Consider the following 16,767-nt stretch of genomic DNA (forward strand, 5'->3'; position numbering starts at 1 on the left):
TGTACCCACTGATTTATAACTTATGTTGGTCAAACCTGTGTTCGAGGTAATGGAGAAGTATTCTCTGGGAGCTCCAGTTCCTCTTGTGGCATGCCAACAAATCATCATCTCATCTCATCACTGGTGTAGTGTAGAACAGCCTCTTATAGCACACTCTGGGCAATGATTCTCTCTGTAAATGGTTTACACAACTGGCAATGATGAACAGTCAAGTACCAGCCAGAAAAAAAAAATCACATTCACGCACTACCCTACTTCAGACATTTTTAAATAGCAGAAAAGTCACTATATGTTAAATCTGCACTCACTAAAATGGCTTGGCATAAAAACAAAGAAAGATATTTACCGTAATTTCTCACAACTATGATCCACGATACAACCATTCAAAGATCATTGTAGAAGTATCGTAGACCATTCATAGATGATGCAGTGACTTAACTTCAAACTTCAGTACAGCAAAAATGTTGATAAACGAGGTACTATGTTTTGGTTGCAAAATTTGAAGGATTGTATTGTGGACCATAGTTGTGGGAAATTATGGTACATAATACAGCAGCTCATGAAAGTCATTGCTAGAATGTACCACTTGCTAGACACTGCTGTGTAGGCATGTTAATTTGCTTTTGAAAAGTTTTGGATCTTTTTGGATAGATCTTTAGACTCTAGTTATCATATCATATCTAATGCAATCATGTCTAGTGCACGAGATGTAAATAGAAGTTCACATAAATCACTCACTTAAAATATTTGATAGCTAATATTGTGACCAGTAGTTAATATTTGATTTCTTGCATTAGTCAGCATTTCCTGAAAGATAATGGTTCGCACAAAGCATTCCTTCCAGAGTATTTAGTACTGTTTCATTTCTTTAAGTACACCAAGTTTTTAAACACCTTTCTTTTCCTAAAATGAGTCTATAAGAATATCATCTTCTTATATTTCTAAATCACAGTGCTGTAATGTTAATGAAGCAGTTGAATGAATACATCATACCTGCTGAGTGATTAACATAAAGATGTGTTCTAATTTTTTTCAGGGTGGTGGTGGTGGTGGTGATGGTGATGGTGATGATGATGATGATGCAACAATGGCTCGCACTAGACAGAGACATACAGAAAATCAAGAGTATGAAGAACCAGAAGAAGAAGGAGATGGTTAGTTTCTCATTTTTCAAAAACTCAATACAGATTTCATTTATACGTTTTTATGGGGGTGGAGGGAATGTTTTGAAAAAAAAACACATAAGTAAGAAAAACTATAAATGAAATTATATTTAATAACAACTGAAATAGCATTTGAAGACTATATGGGCAAAACGAGTTAAATCAATTTAGCAAAATTTTCACAAGACAAATTTATAATTTTAGAGCTACGCCATCTTTGAGTCTATTATAGGCCTACTCAAATTATTACACATGTTCTTGAAGAATGTAAGTGAAGAATGTAAGGTTATTTGTAGAAAATTTTAGCTGATTAGAGCCAAAACTGGCTGATATATTACATTTCTAACTGCAGTCCAGAAAATTTTACGAAATTTATTTACCTTGTTCTTCCCATATGATTATTTTACCAATAAAAAAGTTAATTGTTTTTAGACTCATTGCCCACAGGGAATAATCCATGCCCTCAAATTGTGATAACTGTTCCATAACATCATGCATTTCTATGCTAGCTCTGTGACATCACATGTCTCTGCTCTCGAGCATCTTAGGAGGGGAAGTGCAGGTAAAAGAGCAAAGTAAGAGGAGTGGCAGTGGAAGGGATGCAGATGTTTAAATAGCGGAGACACAACATTACCTTCCCTCTACCACCTCTGCTCAAAGAGGGGAAACGCACTCTGACATCACGAATTAGCCAATTGGAAATGACTACGTCATAGTGCATTATGAAATGTTTCACTGTTTCTAAAACAGTAACAGCATCATCAAAAGACACGAGATTGGCGGAGGCAAGCATGGGCAGCTTCGAGTTTTCATGAATTTCAAAGTGGGTTGCTGTATTTTCACATTCTTACATTTTCACAGCAAATCTAATTTTGAGCAAAATTGATTTAGAACATATAAATCAAGTTCCGTATCTCTTGAGATTTAAAATATGATCGTGTAAAAAACGCATAAACAAAAATGTATAACCGAACTACAGTATATTAACATAGAAAGTATACGAATTTTGCCAGGATTTCATAAGGAAACATATAAGTGTGAAAAAAGCAGAAGTGCGAAACATATAGACGTTTTGCTGTATTATTGAGAAACTGTAGTGAGTCTAAATGAGTTGAAGTGTTCAAAATAAATAGCAAGTATTATTACTGGTAATTACTTTTTCTACTTGCTTACAAATAGCTGCAGTGGAGCTTCTTTCTCATCAAATCCATAAAACAACTAGATGGCCTTTAAAAGATCATTCATTTGCAATGCATTCCATCACATTACAGGAGACAGAGTAACGAGAAAATTAATTCTCTTGCAAAGAAAGACTCAGAATAGCTCCGAAGAAATATGTTAGACATTGTGAGAAAGAGTGCAAGCAATTTTGTGATGTTACATGTTTCTCTCTTCATTTTTCACGTTTTCCCCTCCAGTTTTAGTGCATCTTTCTGGTTATGTTTTGAGTTAGATATATGTTAGTTACTGGGTTAGTTGATTAGTTTCATTCTTCTATCTGCACTAAATAATCTGTTTGTTTTGAATTAAATTAAATTATGGTTCATTTAACGACACTTGCAACTTCCAAGGTTATATCAGCAACACTGGTGTGCTGGAATTTTGTCCCGTAGTAGTTCTTTTACATGCCACTAAATCTAATGACATGAGCCTGTCGCATTTAAACACACTTAAATTCCATCAACCTGGGCCGGAATCGAACCCGGTGGTGGTGGTGGTGGTGGCAGTGGTGGTGGCGGCAGCAGCAGCGGTGGTAGGAGCAGCAGTGGTGGTGGTATCTGTTGCCCAGGCACTTGGAACTTCTCCATTCGCCTTCTAGCTTCCCAGTATAATTTAGAGTCTGAATCCAAAAGATTTTATGTCAAAGCTGGACATTTTCGTAAATGTTCTTGATTCATCAAAGAGTCTTTTAAGTTACAGAGAATGCATTTTGGTGAACAAAAATTCCAATTTTAAACAGCTGTGCTGCTAAACAGTCATGGCCAGTTAGCATTCGAAATTTTGCTACTATATCATGTTGAGGAGAATCAGGTATATGTTCTTTCTCAGTAAGCAATACTGACCAAGATTTATTATTACTGCTTTTAGTGACTCCAAAGTGGTCTCCTCAATTGCCTCCATCAGAGCCAACTTCAGCTGGCTTCCAGAAAGCATAAAACGTCTATAAACATCAGGACTTACTCTGCAAGATTATATTGGTGTCATAGAGGATGCTATTGAAAAACTAAGTGCTGTGCATGTTGCAAGTGTATTGAGTAAATTGCAGAAAGTTTTGAAAAGAAATCCCACGTATTCAACATTTCACAGTGTGTGCCGAATTCTAAATGGAGATGATGTTGATCCACCCATGGACATTTCTCCAGGTAAAATTCCTCTCCTAAAATTTGCCCCAGCTACATCATGTGACGTAGAAAGATCTTTCTCTGCATATAAGAACATTCTGAGTGATAAACGTCTTTCAATGACCCCAGAGAACATAGAAAAATACATTATTGTTCACTATGCTACAAAATTTAATGTATAAACGTGTTTTGAGTGTTGTAACTAACAAAATAATTAGTTTGTATTAAATACGTGATATTACACGTTTTTCTCATTTTACATATTTCACTCTTTTTCACTACATATTTACGTACATATTTTGCTAAGTGATGCTACATAAAAATCCCAGCTCTATTTATAACCATCATCATGTACACAGAACAGACAATATATCTGTCCAGATTTAGAACAGTTGAGATGACCTTTTTTTTTATGTAGTCCAAGATTGCTCTTGGGATTCTTGTCTTGTTCATCTTTAAGATGTGATCATTCCATTCTTTTATGTAGCTCTGTACTTGATTTTGAAGGACAGTTATTGAAAGTCCCCAGTTATTTATTTTTTTAATATTCAGTCCAGCAATGTAGATACATCTTTCAACTTCTTTTCTGCTGATTGTAGTTGTTTTCAACCTTTATTTCTCAATACCCAGCTATCACAGATGCAATGTAGAACTAGTATAGTTGTCATTTTATAACATTTTAATAAAGTCTGTTTTTGTATTTTCTTAGATAATGCTTTTATTGTTCCACAGATGAACTGGAATTCTGAGAGTTTATTTTCAAAATTATATATACTCACATATACCAGTTGTTACAATGTTAATCTCATATTTCGATAACCTATCTTCATTCTTCTCTGTTGTTCCACTGATCCTCCTCCAGATATAGTTCTAGCATAGCACACTTTATACCAGTGGTTCCCAAACTTTTTAAAGGTGCGACCTACTTTTGGGTAAGACATTTGCAACCCCACTCTCCCCTTTATCATACTAATAGTTAATCCATTTGAAAAATACAAATGCCTGTAAGATCGTGAACAACGATAATTTTACTCAAAACCAGAGATACCACTCAACTTTTAATGTGTCGATACATACAAGATGAGAAATTGCAATATGCAAATCTATTTTTTGCACCACCGTATTTTTTGCTGTATTTACAGCTATTGTTGGAATTCTCACACAGAAACTTGCTGCTAGAGGAACCATTCTTCATGACAAAACTATACTGAAATAAACCCATTACAATGCACTTATTGTTACTTAGTTGCAATTACAGTGCAGTTTTGTGAAGACTTTGGAATAATATTGCTCTAAATTTTCAATGCAAAATATAAATATATTGTATTTGCAATTTTAAAAATCTGCTCGTTTTTTTTTTCAGATTTTTCCTCGATTTTATAAAAGCACTTCCCAAACTTGTATCGTAATATACTATTTAATTCTTTTAGCTTCTGAGACTGGCCTTCTTTTCTGATACACTTAGAACACTTGAAATTATAGTTTGCAAAGGCAAGATGTTAGCATAACAGCCAGAGATAAAATCGACGGATTTATAAGGAAACTTGTTTTCTGGTAGACATTACTCGACAAAAAGAACATTTATTCATTCCAGTGCATTAAAGAAAAGAACTCGCGGAAAACTTATCTATGTATTGTATGACATGACAAATTCTTAGTTAGTTTTTGTGGACATACAATTGACTTTGCACAATTTTAAACAACAGTTTTTTTAACATCTTCCGGAAGAAACTCAAAACAATCATGACAGTGATAGATAGATACTGAATCCGTTTCTAACAGTTGCATTCAACTAGCTGGAAAAAAAAAAAAAAAAAAAAAAAACTTATTAAAATATGTGCTTATTGATGGAAAGTTAAAGTATAATTTTTTGATAGATTTGCAAACTTGTATTTATGCACAATAAGTTTCCATCTATGATTTCCATCAAAACAAAAGCGAGAAATCTTCTTGAAATTGGAAATGATACAATTGGGTGCATATTGAATACAGAGTGAAGATTTGAGAAGCTACTTTCTCAAAAACAGACACATTTATAGCATTAATTATTTTTTACTTTAGCTATACTTAACTATTGAAACGTTTTTTTTATTTTATTTTTATGTTCATTTTGTTTCTGTTACTGAATACAACATAAATGTGTTAATAAGGCATTTTTTGTTGTATTTTATAAAACATCTCGCGACCCCCCTCAGCTCTTTACACGACCCTACAGGGGGTCGTGACCCACATTTTGAGAAACGTTGCCATATACCATCCCTCCAAGTTGTTTTTGGTCTTTGTCTCTTGTGCTTTCCTTGAGTTATCCATTCCAGTATGCTTCTCTGTAGTTGTTGCTCTTTCATACGTTTTAGGTGGACATACCATTGTAATTGTTTCATTTTAATGTAGTCCAAAATTGTACTATCTATATTCATTTTTTTGTTTGATGATTGTACTTCTAATTTTATCTCTTCTGGCTAAACGAACTGCTCTAATGCTCTGTAGCAAGTAATTTTAATTTTGTTCTTTCCTTTAGTGGCCAAACTTCTGCTCCATAAGTAATTACAGTGGAACTCCACAAATAGACACAGCAATGGTCCGTGTGTGAGATGAGGTACGAACTCTGTCTTTCTACAGAGTACTGCGGACATTGGTAAACATAAGGGCTGTACAATGTTTTTATGGCGTGCGGATCGAAACATAAATAATTAACATACATAACTTTAAATAATATATTGTAGTATATCATCATTGTTCCTGCAATAACTCGTGTGTGCAAAAAATACAATTTTTCAGTAGGTGGAAAAAATACATTTATTCATCTTATGAAAGCCATATATATGGAATTGTAAATTCTTACGTTTTCGAAACAAAGAAATATAATTACATATAGGAGATTTTATTATTTGTTGTATCACTATTTCAGTTTTTAATAGAGGCAAAAATCTGAAAATCGATAAATATGTCACATAGGAGTTATTGAAGGAACGTGATGATATTCAAAATATATGACAAAACAAATCCGTGATTAAGTATAATATATACATGATACATCTGAAACAAAACAAACTTCTGGAGTAAAGACTCTCTAAATGTATCTACATACAGGGCTTTCATTTCAAAACTTCGCACTCTAAATAACTAGTTAATTAAATGGAATTCAATTTAAATAAAAAACACGTAAATTTAGATATTGAGGAGGAAGCTTAATTGTATTTTAGATTTCACCCCCAGCCACCCCCACTTTGAAATTTCAAATGCCACCCCTATATTGTTTATACTTAAATATGAAAGAGCATTCAATTGTTTATACACCACATTCATTTTTTTCGCATCTTTTGTTTTCTATCGTTGCCTGGCAACCTGGATTATTGTTATTGTTGATTAGAGCTGAAGAGAATAAAGCTACAAAAACATATTGAGCATCTCATGTAATAGTTGTGTTTGTGTATTAAATTATTTGAAAATGGTGTATACCCGTCAAGAGAGAACATAAATCATCCTTATTGGTTAAATTTAGGAAATTACACAAAATAAGCTGTGTTTTCATCCTACAATCAACTGATGATAACAACGCTGCTTATAATCACTACAAAATGCCTGGTATTGAGATGAATTTTGTTTTATCCCATGCACTGTTCTGACCGAAATGTCACATTCTTGAGCAATGGCTCTGATTGATTCACCTTTTTCAAACCGTTCCAATATTTGTAACTTCTGCTGCAACATAAGTACACATTTTTTGTTCCCTGCCATGCTGCCAACGTGTACGAGTATCTGCACAGTACTGCACTGGTTCAACTGGTTAGTCCTGTGCAGCATGGGGGAGGGTGCGTTGACTTACCTTGTATCGTGATGTATACGAGAGTGAGTGTCTATTTGTGGAGTTCCACTGTATACTCACTTTGAGCTTTTTAGCGGAACATTATTTTATAATGAATAGGAAGCTGGCCTATCTCGTCAATCCCCAACCTGGAGGGCCAATTCTTTTTTTAAATTATGCTCATAATAATTAAAGTATTTCTTTTTTCCAAGGAATTTAAATTTGCTACTTGTTTCACTATGTCATAATTTATTACTACTAACTAGATAATTGCTACAGAAAACTATTACATTTGTTTTTCAGTTGAGATTTTAAATTTGTATTTCAGTACCGGTACTATTTTGTCAAGTGTGTGCAAAATGTGTTGTCTGATGTTGTTAGTATTATTTCATTGCAGCATCTAAAATATTATTTATTTTTACTTGTATTCTTTTCCTGAAAGAGAATTCAATATAAGAATAGTGGTTGTTTCATGTAAAACAAAAAAAAAATACACTAAGAAGAACAATGAAAAAGCACTATCACATAGATCTTGAAGCAGGACGGACATCAAGTGATCTACAAAACAATGCCAGGATGTGAAGACAATTAAAGGAATAAAAGAAGAAAGTTAACGAAGAATTTACAATATAAAAAAAATAAATTAAATAAGTGAATAAAACAAGTGTCAAGGTGTCTACAATAAATCGTATATGAATACAAATAATGATAAATTCGAAGAATTTAGTGCCTGTTATAAAACGTATGAACCTTTGATGTTATATTTCGAGAAGAATGGATTGATCTCCAGTCTCGTGATGTTATACAATAAGACATCTAAACAACGATAAGGCCTCTTGTACCCCAAGAATTCATGAAAGCTCTAGAGAAAGAGAAGCATTTGAATGCTCTTTACTGCATAGCTGGAAGGGGGAGGAAGTCGGACACACAACAATCAGTAAAACACGATTATTAAAGGAAAGTACAATGTAAATTCTATCTTTAACTCAGTATGTCATTTGAAAAACACACATTTCCTAATCTAATCATATCTCATAAACATCACTACAATTTTTACAGTACCTGAAAATTTATTCCCTCAGTCTTCAAAGAAAGCCGTTGAGTTTCTTGGTTGACATATGTAATTGCACGCTTAATTAGGGGCACTTCCCATATGACTGACTTCTCAGCAACTGCAGTCAACAGGTTTGTTAAATCAGTTCTTTTGTATTTCACAGGTAACTGCGAAGAATAAACTCATTACAGTTGGCTGAAATAAAATTTACATTATTATCTAAGAATTACATATGAACAGCTGAGTGGAAAAAACTTGCAAGCATCAAATTTAAAGTTTTACAGGAACAGAAAAAGCACTTTATGCATTTTATCAACAACCTCCTAGATTCTATTGCCTATATTGAAGGTTGTACTTCCATTTTCAAACAACAGACTTCGCTACAGTATAAAACAGAGTACGTGAAACGTGTTTCTGTTAAAATATTGTATTAGGAAAAAAAGTCGCAATGTTTTTCCACTCTGGTATTTATATAGAAAATCTTTAAATAAGTTTCCTGTTACATTTTTTATATGATAGGTAATTCTTATTTTAAAGTCCCTTTTCGAAAACAGATATTATTCAGAGATGTCAGAATAATGACAATGGCAATATTAATTGAATAAAACAAATTTAATACTTACAGCAAACTTCACTTTACACCAGAGTTCCTCTTCAGAGTCATTATCATATTCAGTCACACTAGATATTATACAGACTACTGCTTTTCGTCTGACCTCATGTACAGCTGATACTTTGGCCTCTCTCTCTCTCTCTAAATTTGAGCAAAGAGATATAAAATGCTATTTTCATATTGTTTGTAAAGGTATATTGTAATTTCTTTTTAAACAGTCTTCCTTATTTAATCTATTAACTATCGACTGATCAGCGGATTTTATATATATATATATATATATATATATATATATCCCTCTCCCCTACCCCTCCCTCCTCTCCCTTTCTCTCTCTGATATTTCAGTATATGACATTGTGACTTTACCCTCTTTTGTGGTATCTGGTATTAATTGGCAACACTGAGGAGACGGCCAAATTAGCCTTTTAGGAACGACTGTTACGTGATCCTCACTATATGTGTGTGATTTACTTAGTTTGTGTTCACGAATTTATTTTCTCAAACTTCGATGAGCTTTCTTATCGTTTCCATTGCAGTTCATTTTTTCCTGTACCCATTCCTGCAATATTATGTTGTGGTTCTGCCCTACCGAGCATTACTTTTGTCAAGGTATTTCTGACACCAGTTTGTTATTGTTTACGTCAGGATATTTCAGGATAGTAATGGTCGAGCTATTATCTTAACTAGGTACTGCATATTCAAGAACAGGATCATAGGTTGGATCAGGCTCGAAGAATATCAGCTTAATCAAATCAAATCAAATAAGTCACTTCACTAGTTATATTATAATGTATTGTAAAACTTTCTTATATATATGAGTTACACATTTAGCTATTTAGCTATGTTATGAATAGTTGCAAAATGTTTAACAGGTCTAGTAAGTTATATATATTTCGTGTTACTTTACTTGACTTTACTTTACTTAACCAATAAAAGAGAATCTAGGATATACCTACTTGGTATACCTATTCAGTTACCTGAGTTTAAATGAAAACAAAATGGTAAAATAAATCATTGATTATATTTGAATGCAGTTGATTAAACAGCGAAATAATATGGAAACTTCAGTGCGTTAACTTGGTTATGTAAGGTGCAATTAGTCGAACAAACTTCGGAAACAATGCAAATTCATTTAAAGAATTTACCTACAAAGGCGTTTGTTGACTCAGGTGCCATTCGCCTTGGATTTCCGAATACTGATAATAATATTGCCCATCAAAATATCTCGTGAGGTAGTACCATTCAAAAACCTCGGAAAAATCCATTATGTCTTAAATAAATGTGTTCAGTGTAGAACTTTGAAGTATACACAGTTCACTGAATTTCAAGCACTGATATTTCCTTATTATATTCTATGTGGTATAATAATCCGACACTAGAAGAATTTAGTATATCTTTCTCGACAATAGTAGCAATTGGTATAAGATGAAATGTTATAACTTACAGTACACAAGACGAAAGTAGTGTTGATGATGGTGGACATCATGGTCCCGGCTTCTGTTGGTTGACTTACATGCTTCTCACCGTCTTCTGACTTGCGACCACAAAACAGACTGATCTGTTCAAAGTGAGCACTCGAAAGAGGGAGGGGCTGCCCGTGGAGGCCTTTGGTTTTTATGAGTTTGGTTGCGTCATGACGTTATCCGGGCCGCGAGAAAAAGCAAGAGTACTACTGAGATGTACTTTGTATATGCCAGTCTTACTCTCAATGCAAATGCTGGATTTGCCTTAATTTAACATACAGAAAAATCATGGGTTTTCCTGCTATCAGCTGATTTCAATATGGGTTACAAAACAAGAGAGGGCTATGGAACAATCTAATCATGCACGCGTCCTAGTGCGTGGAAAATAAAGCTGGGAAACGCTGACTTTGCTCTCTCCACTAGCTCGACAATGCGAGTCCACATGCTCACGTCTTTCTTGCTAACCCGTACTGTTCATCAAGGACTTGCACATACGCTGTCCGTAAAACTTGCTATGAAATTCATGACAGTTGCTATGTTTGACCACCGTAATTTATCCCTTAAATTAGCGGGGCATAACAGAATGATTAAGAGGAGGTAGATGTGAGAATAGAGAATAAAAATAATGCAAATTATTAAGGAAAGGAATGTACAATATTTAATAGGAAAGCAAGGAATGGAAGGGAGACAGTCTAGGCTTGAGAGAGAATAGAAGAAGATAGATAGGGAAGGATAGATAGCAATTCAGTTAAAACAGAAGAATAAGAAGTAACCAGGATATACTTGACAAATAAGCAGTGGCGATTTCTCTTAAGGAGCACAGGAGCAGTGCACCACCTCTTCAAATAACACATGTTTTTAAATTTACTGTATATCAATGAGCTGCAGTAGACTATGTGAGCGACATAATTCTTTATTATAATACGGTACTATGTAAAAATAACGCTGCGCGTGTACTGGTCTTGTTGACGCCTGGGACTTAGGTTTACCACTCGACACTTGCGGCACACTGTTCCGTTCGAGCATGCGCAGTAGTAGAGTTTCACTGGCAGGCTTTGGAGCATGTTAGGGAGCCAGTACAATGTGCGTAAGAGGGGTTAGGAGCACTTTCAGATGTGTTCTGCAGTCGCTGTTTGGCCCGTTCTATCATAAATATTGCAATGAATAGTGTGCAAAATCTTTTAAATATGTAATTTTCTGTAAGAACTTTACACGAAAAGATAAAAATAAAGAAGATGGGTAGACGTACACAGGAATTAAAATTATAAGTGACGAAGAATAGTAATAGAGAAGTGACAAGAAAATTCAACATTCGGACTTACGAAAAATACAATATGTGGCTGCAATATAAAAGACGCTGTATTTTGTTTTCCTTGCCTATTGTTCGGCGGCGAACATTCATTGACAAAAACAAGTAGGCTACGTGTTATGAATTGTATTTATTCTTCTGTTTGAATGTAGGACTGTGCGTAGTAACTAAATAATTTTGATTATCGTTCTGTAGGTATGATTGATTTGAAGCACATGAATGAAAGAAATAAAAACACGATTCTTCAGCTGCACATTCAACAATAATGTTAAATTAGCAGTGTTGGGTCAAACAAACATACAGACACAATTGGTTTGTTGCACTTCACAATGACAAAGTTACCAAGAACAGATATGTGCGTGCGGTTTTGTTGCTTTAAGAGGTCACGAAGAGGGAAACTCATCTTTAAACGCTAGTATTTTTCTTGGCCTGATCAATTTTAGTTCTGAATTAGACGCACTCTTAAGGAACATTTGGAAAGAGGAACAATGTTTAAGAGCACATCAAACAATATACAGAACGAAGTCCTTCAAGCCATTTTGATGTATGCCATGATGAGATTTCAAAGAAATAAAGAAAGCTACTGACTTTTAGTAGTTAAGGCTGATGAGACGACACACGTATCGAATGCTTGTGAACGTGTGAACTGTGTTATAAAACGCAATATAGCGAAAACAATATTATTTACGGTATGCTGCAATAGAAATTGAACACTTTACTTTGCTATCTACATCTATATAACATATATTAGTAGTTATGTCGTCGTTAGTACCTATAATAATAATAATAATAATAATAATAATAATAATAATAATAATAATAATAATAATACGATAATCATAATCATAATAAATATTTGTGCACCACCAGGATTATTTATCACCACACGCCACTGCAAATAAGTATAATATTAACATAAAAGGGTGATATGTGGGTATATATTAAAGGGATGGTGGATCAAAAAGCAGAAATGTAAAGGTCCACCATAACTGTGAATTGTAAAGTTGATTGACAAATAAATATCACATATGGGCCGTACCCAAACTTTTAGTTTTTTTAGTTTAAAAGGAGAATGACATCAGTTGATGGACAACAAGCATCCTGTTGACCAACAAATTGTTCTTTATCACTCAGTATCAAAAGAGTTCAACAGATTATCTGCAAGGACCTGTTATCAGTGCAATAGTGGGAATCAGTCATAGAATCTTTCACAAAATTGTAACCTACAATTGAGCTTGTGGTGGAATGCAGCATAGTTTGTGCCCAGGCTCTTGACTGCTGACCAAAACCAGTAACATCTTGATGTATGCACTGACATCAAACAGCAACTTGCCGATGACCCCACCTTAACACCATTATAGGTGATGTGGGTGATGAAAGCTGGATATACACCTGTTATGAAATGAAACAGAAGTCCCCTCAGATTCCCCACAAACAAAGAAGACATGACTTTTTGGCAGCCAGTGAATTACCATCAGTTTATTTGTTGGAAATAAAAATGTAAATAATAATTATAATATAATGTGGACTCATATTCCACCTATTTTTTGGATCTCTCCAGATTTCTGCATAAGGAGGCTATATTCAGATTGATACCAATCATTATACTTTAGTTATTTATTTTTTGAAAATAAAATATGTTAAAAGTAAGAAAAGAAAATTGTGCATATTATTCGTATGCTGTGTGTTTCTACTAAGTGCAAATTGGAATGATAATAATGAGTGTACCCTTAATGTACTATTTATTATAAATGTTATTTAATTTTAAAAAAATGTAAATATTATTTAACATGGTACCGGTATGTATATTATGTTATAAAATAATCCTTATCAATTTAGATAGATTTATGACCAATCAAGCATTTTACAGTGTAGATTGTTAACTTCCTCATTGTGAATGATGAAACGTTTTAATGTGCTTAAAATGTCTTTGGATTTAGGTTCTGTTTGACTTACCATCAGTCTTAATCTGCTGACACAATTATGTCGTGGGAAACAGCAACATTTTTCCAGGAATTGTTGCATGTTAACTCAGCAAGATCATCTTTTCCCTCTTTGGTGAGATTTACTATATTGCTAACCTCCACATTCTTCTGTATGTAACTGTTGTCAGAATCGAGAGCAGGAAAGTAGTCTCTGTGTGTTGCTGCCAAACCTTTCAAATGTTCAATCCAATGTTATGGCCCAGATCCTTATGTTGGCATCTCTAAGTGTATAATCAGACAAGCTCTAAAGAAGAATCTGATGAAAGGATTATTAGAAGCCTGGAGATCTGCAACAGCAATGAGACAGACTAAACTTCTTATTGGAGAACCAAAACCTGATTCAACTCCTGGCCTTGAAAAGGAGAGTTCTAAGATGGGTAACTGGACTTATGACTGGTCATTGTCATCTAAATAAGCACCTATGTCATATTGAGATTTAGCAATGACCCAACTTTTAGGAAATTAATGTGGAATGGAAATTTAGTCATTACTTCACATTTTGCTGGATTTTTCTAGGTCTAAGCCAAATCAGGCATTATTATCTCAGGAAACATTTATTGCCTCCTGAGGAATTTCAGGAAATTAAACCCAGTAGCATCTCAAGACAGGTGTCACATTGCAGTCTCCTGGATTGATTTTCAGCTCATTGGATGCACAATGGGCCATTTGTGCTTAAGTGCTAAAGATGTAATATTCACCCTTATAGAAGGAGGAGGAGGAGCTTTCAATGATGTGCAGTTATCTATCTCCAGAGGGATCCTTTTCTGAGGAAGAAATAAATTTAAGAAAAAAAGTGTTTGTCTACAAATGCAATTTCTTAGTTGCTGCTTCAATTATATTATTGGCTATACATTTTAAGTTTGTTAACCAGGAAAATATGTCTGCTAAGTATGCTACTTTGCGTAACCAGGAAAAGTCACAGTTTATAACTTAGCCTAGAATACTCAATGTTTTCATAAATTAGAAGCAAGAAGCATATCTCATCTCGAAGGTCAAAAAATCTTGAGAGGACTTTACCCATAGACAGCTATCATATATTTTTACAGTGGCGTAGCGACAATGTAAGCTAAAAAGCTCAGCTTCCCCAGTTAATAACTCCATAATAAACTGCAGTTTATGAACAAAATTATTTATTAATTTTAATACAATTTATATGTACACCTTAAATGATGTGATGCGGCAGCTCAGGATGATTTGTGATGCAGCAGTAAACCTGAAGCCTGCACACACCAGCTTCCAATCCTCTCCACAGACTCGTTTCTTTCACACATTCTTCTGTGTAACACACCGCAGATTTTCCATCCCTTTCTAACTAAACTACCCTGGTCACAAGGCTCGCAAGAAGCTAGCTTTAGCATTGGAAAGAATTAGCTTCCGAGTTATGCCTTTCGTGAGTTGTGTTCAGTTGAAGTGTTAGTGTGCACTGTGGCTGATATAATAAATAGTGAGTGAAATAACAGTTCCTGAGACTAATTATTGTAGTCAAAAATAATCTTCTGATAAAGATTTTAACGTTGATTTTTTTACTTGGTTATTTAACGACGCTGTATCAACTACGAGGTTATTTAAGGTCGATGGGATTGGTGATAGCAAGATGGTATTTGGCGAGATGAGGCCGAGGATTCGACATAGATTACCTGACATTTGCCTTACGTTTGGGAAAAACCTCGGAAGAAACCAAACCAGGTAATCAGCCCAAGCGGGAATCGAACCCACGCCCGAACGCAACTCCGCATCGGCAGGCAAGTGCCTTAGCCGACAGAGCTACGCCGGTGACTTTTAACGTTGATTGATGTAATTTTACTAACACTATCTATTGACTGTTAATATTGTGGTTTTTCTAAATATGACAGGGAGTGAGCTAATCTTAAATTATACGTACTGTATGTGTCCATTTCTTAGAGATATGTGTAAACCATGGAATCATATTTTACTACCATTTGAGGTGATGCGCTATTGGTGTTACTTTCTGAGGTTCCAACCAATCTTCGGACTGCTGACTTGACATTGACTACTATTTATTTTAAAAGACAACTTGAATTAGCTTCCCCTGCTCAAAATTCATGCTACACCACTGTATTTTTATATCATGAAAGCTGTGCTCACTTTCAGTAACTTCATCCAATGTCATTTTTAGATTTTCTGGCATTGTTATCAGTGATAAATCTTTTCTGAGAATAAAGCAATGAGTCCACTTAATTTTTAGGTGCTACATCTCTGACATAAGTGATAAGAGCGACCTTCATCAATGGTAAGTCCTACACATTTTTTCCAGTCAGTGTTATTGAACGAATGAATGTTAGCCATGATGCCCCATGTTGGGCACAGGCCTCCTGTGATGGGGTTAGAACCCCCTCGACAGGGATGGCTCAAGTGTACTCTCTTGGTGAGCCAATCCAAGCGAGTTTGTCGTGTATATTATTTTTGTGACATGGTTAATAACCCTATTCAACTTTAACTAGTTTCAGCACTCTGTTCTTTGTTCATTTTTTTTCTTGCACTACACACATTATACTGACACTGGCACTTTGACAAACACTGATTGCTATTTACACTATTTACCCGAAACTTTCTCAACACTGACTTAACTATTTAAAAAACTTATCTTACATTTTCACTAATATTGACTTCACTATTTACAATATCTTAACACTGATTACATTATCTATTTGCAATGACCTTCCCTAGTTCTTTCCACAAAACTCTGTTCTTTGCTTTCCTCGACCATTGTTTCCCACCTCTCTGGTAAACATGTCAGACCATCTGAGCCGTGGTCTTCCCTGTCCTCTCTTTCCGACTTAGGGGTCCCACATCGTGACTGCATGGGTCCATCTTCTCTGATGTAATCTCGCCACATGTCCCCCCCAGGTCCACTTCATTGCCGTGGTTCGTTCTGCTGCATCAGTAGTGTTCGTCAGTCTTTGTAGTGTTTCGTTTGTCATTCTGTCTCATAGCGTGGTGCCCAGTATTTTTCTTTGCATCTTCCTCTGGCATGTTTGTATCAGTAGCGGCCGGTGATCGAAATTCTTGGTG

At 34.8% G+C, this 16,767-nt stretch overlaps 1 protein-coding gene and 1 long non-coding RNA gene across 2 annotated transcripts in view; one reads left to right on the plus strand and one right to left on the minus strand.

Annotated features, from left to right (window-relative positions):
- The window catches only part of Ttd14 (TRPL translocation defect 14), a 315,039-nt gene extending 311,290 nt beyond the window's left edge, over positions 1–3,749 (plus strand). The window contains exons 12-13 of the transcript XR_011335927.1: positions 1,037–1,154; positions 3,252–3,749. The gene's annotated coding sequence lies outside the window, so the exon portion shown is untranslated. The remainder of the gene's footprint in view (positions 1–1,036; positions 1,155–3,251) is intronic.
- Positions 13–9,219, minus strand: LOC138713582 (uncharacterized). Its single transcript, XR_011335929.1, has 3 exons — positions 8,988–9,219; positions 8,373–8,531; positions 13–172 (listed from the first exon to the last, which is right to left on the minus strand). It is a non-coding gene; the product is annotated as an uncharacterized lncRNA (long non-coding RNA).
- Between the last annotated feature and the right edge of the window lie 7,548 nt (positions 9,220–16,767).

This window comes from Periplaneta americana, chromosome 14 (genome assembly GCF_040183065.1).
Source record: "Periplaneta americana isolate PAMFEO1 chromosome 14, P.americana_PAMFEO1_priV1, whole genome shotgun sequence".
NCBI classification, from domain to species: domain Eukaryota; kingdom Metazoa; phylum Arthropoda; class Insecta; order Blattodea; family Blattidae; genus Periplaneta; species Periplaneta americana.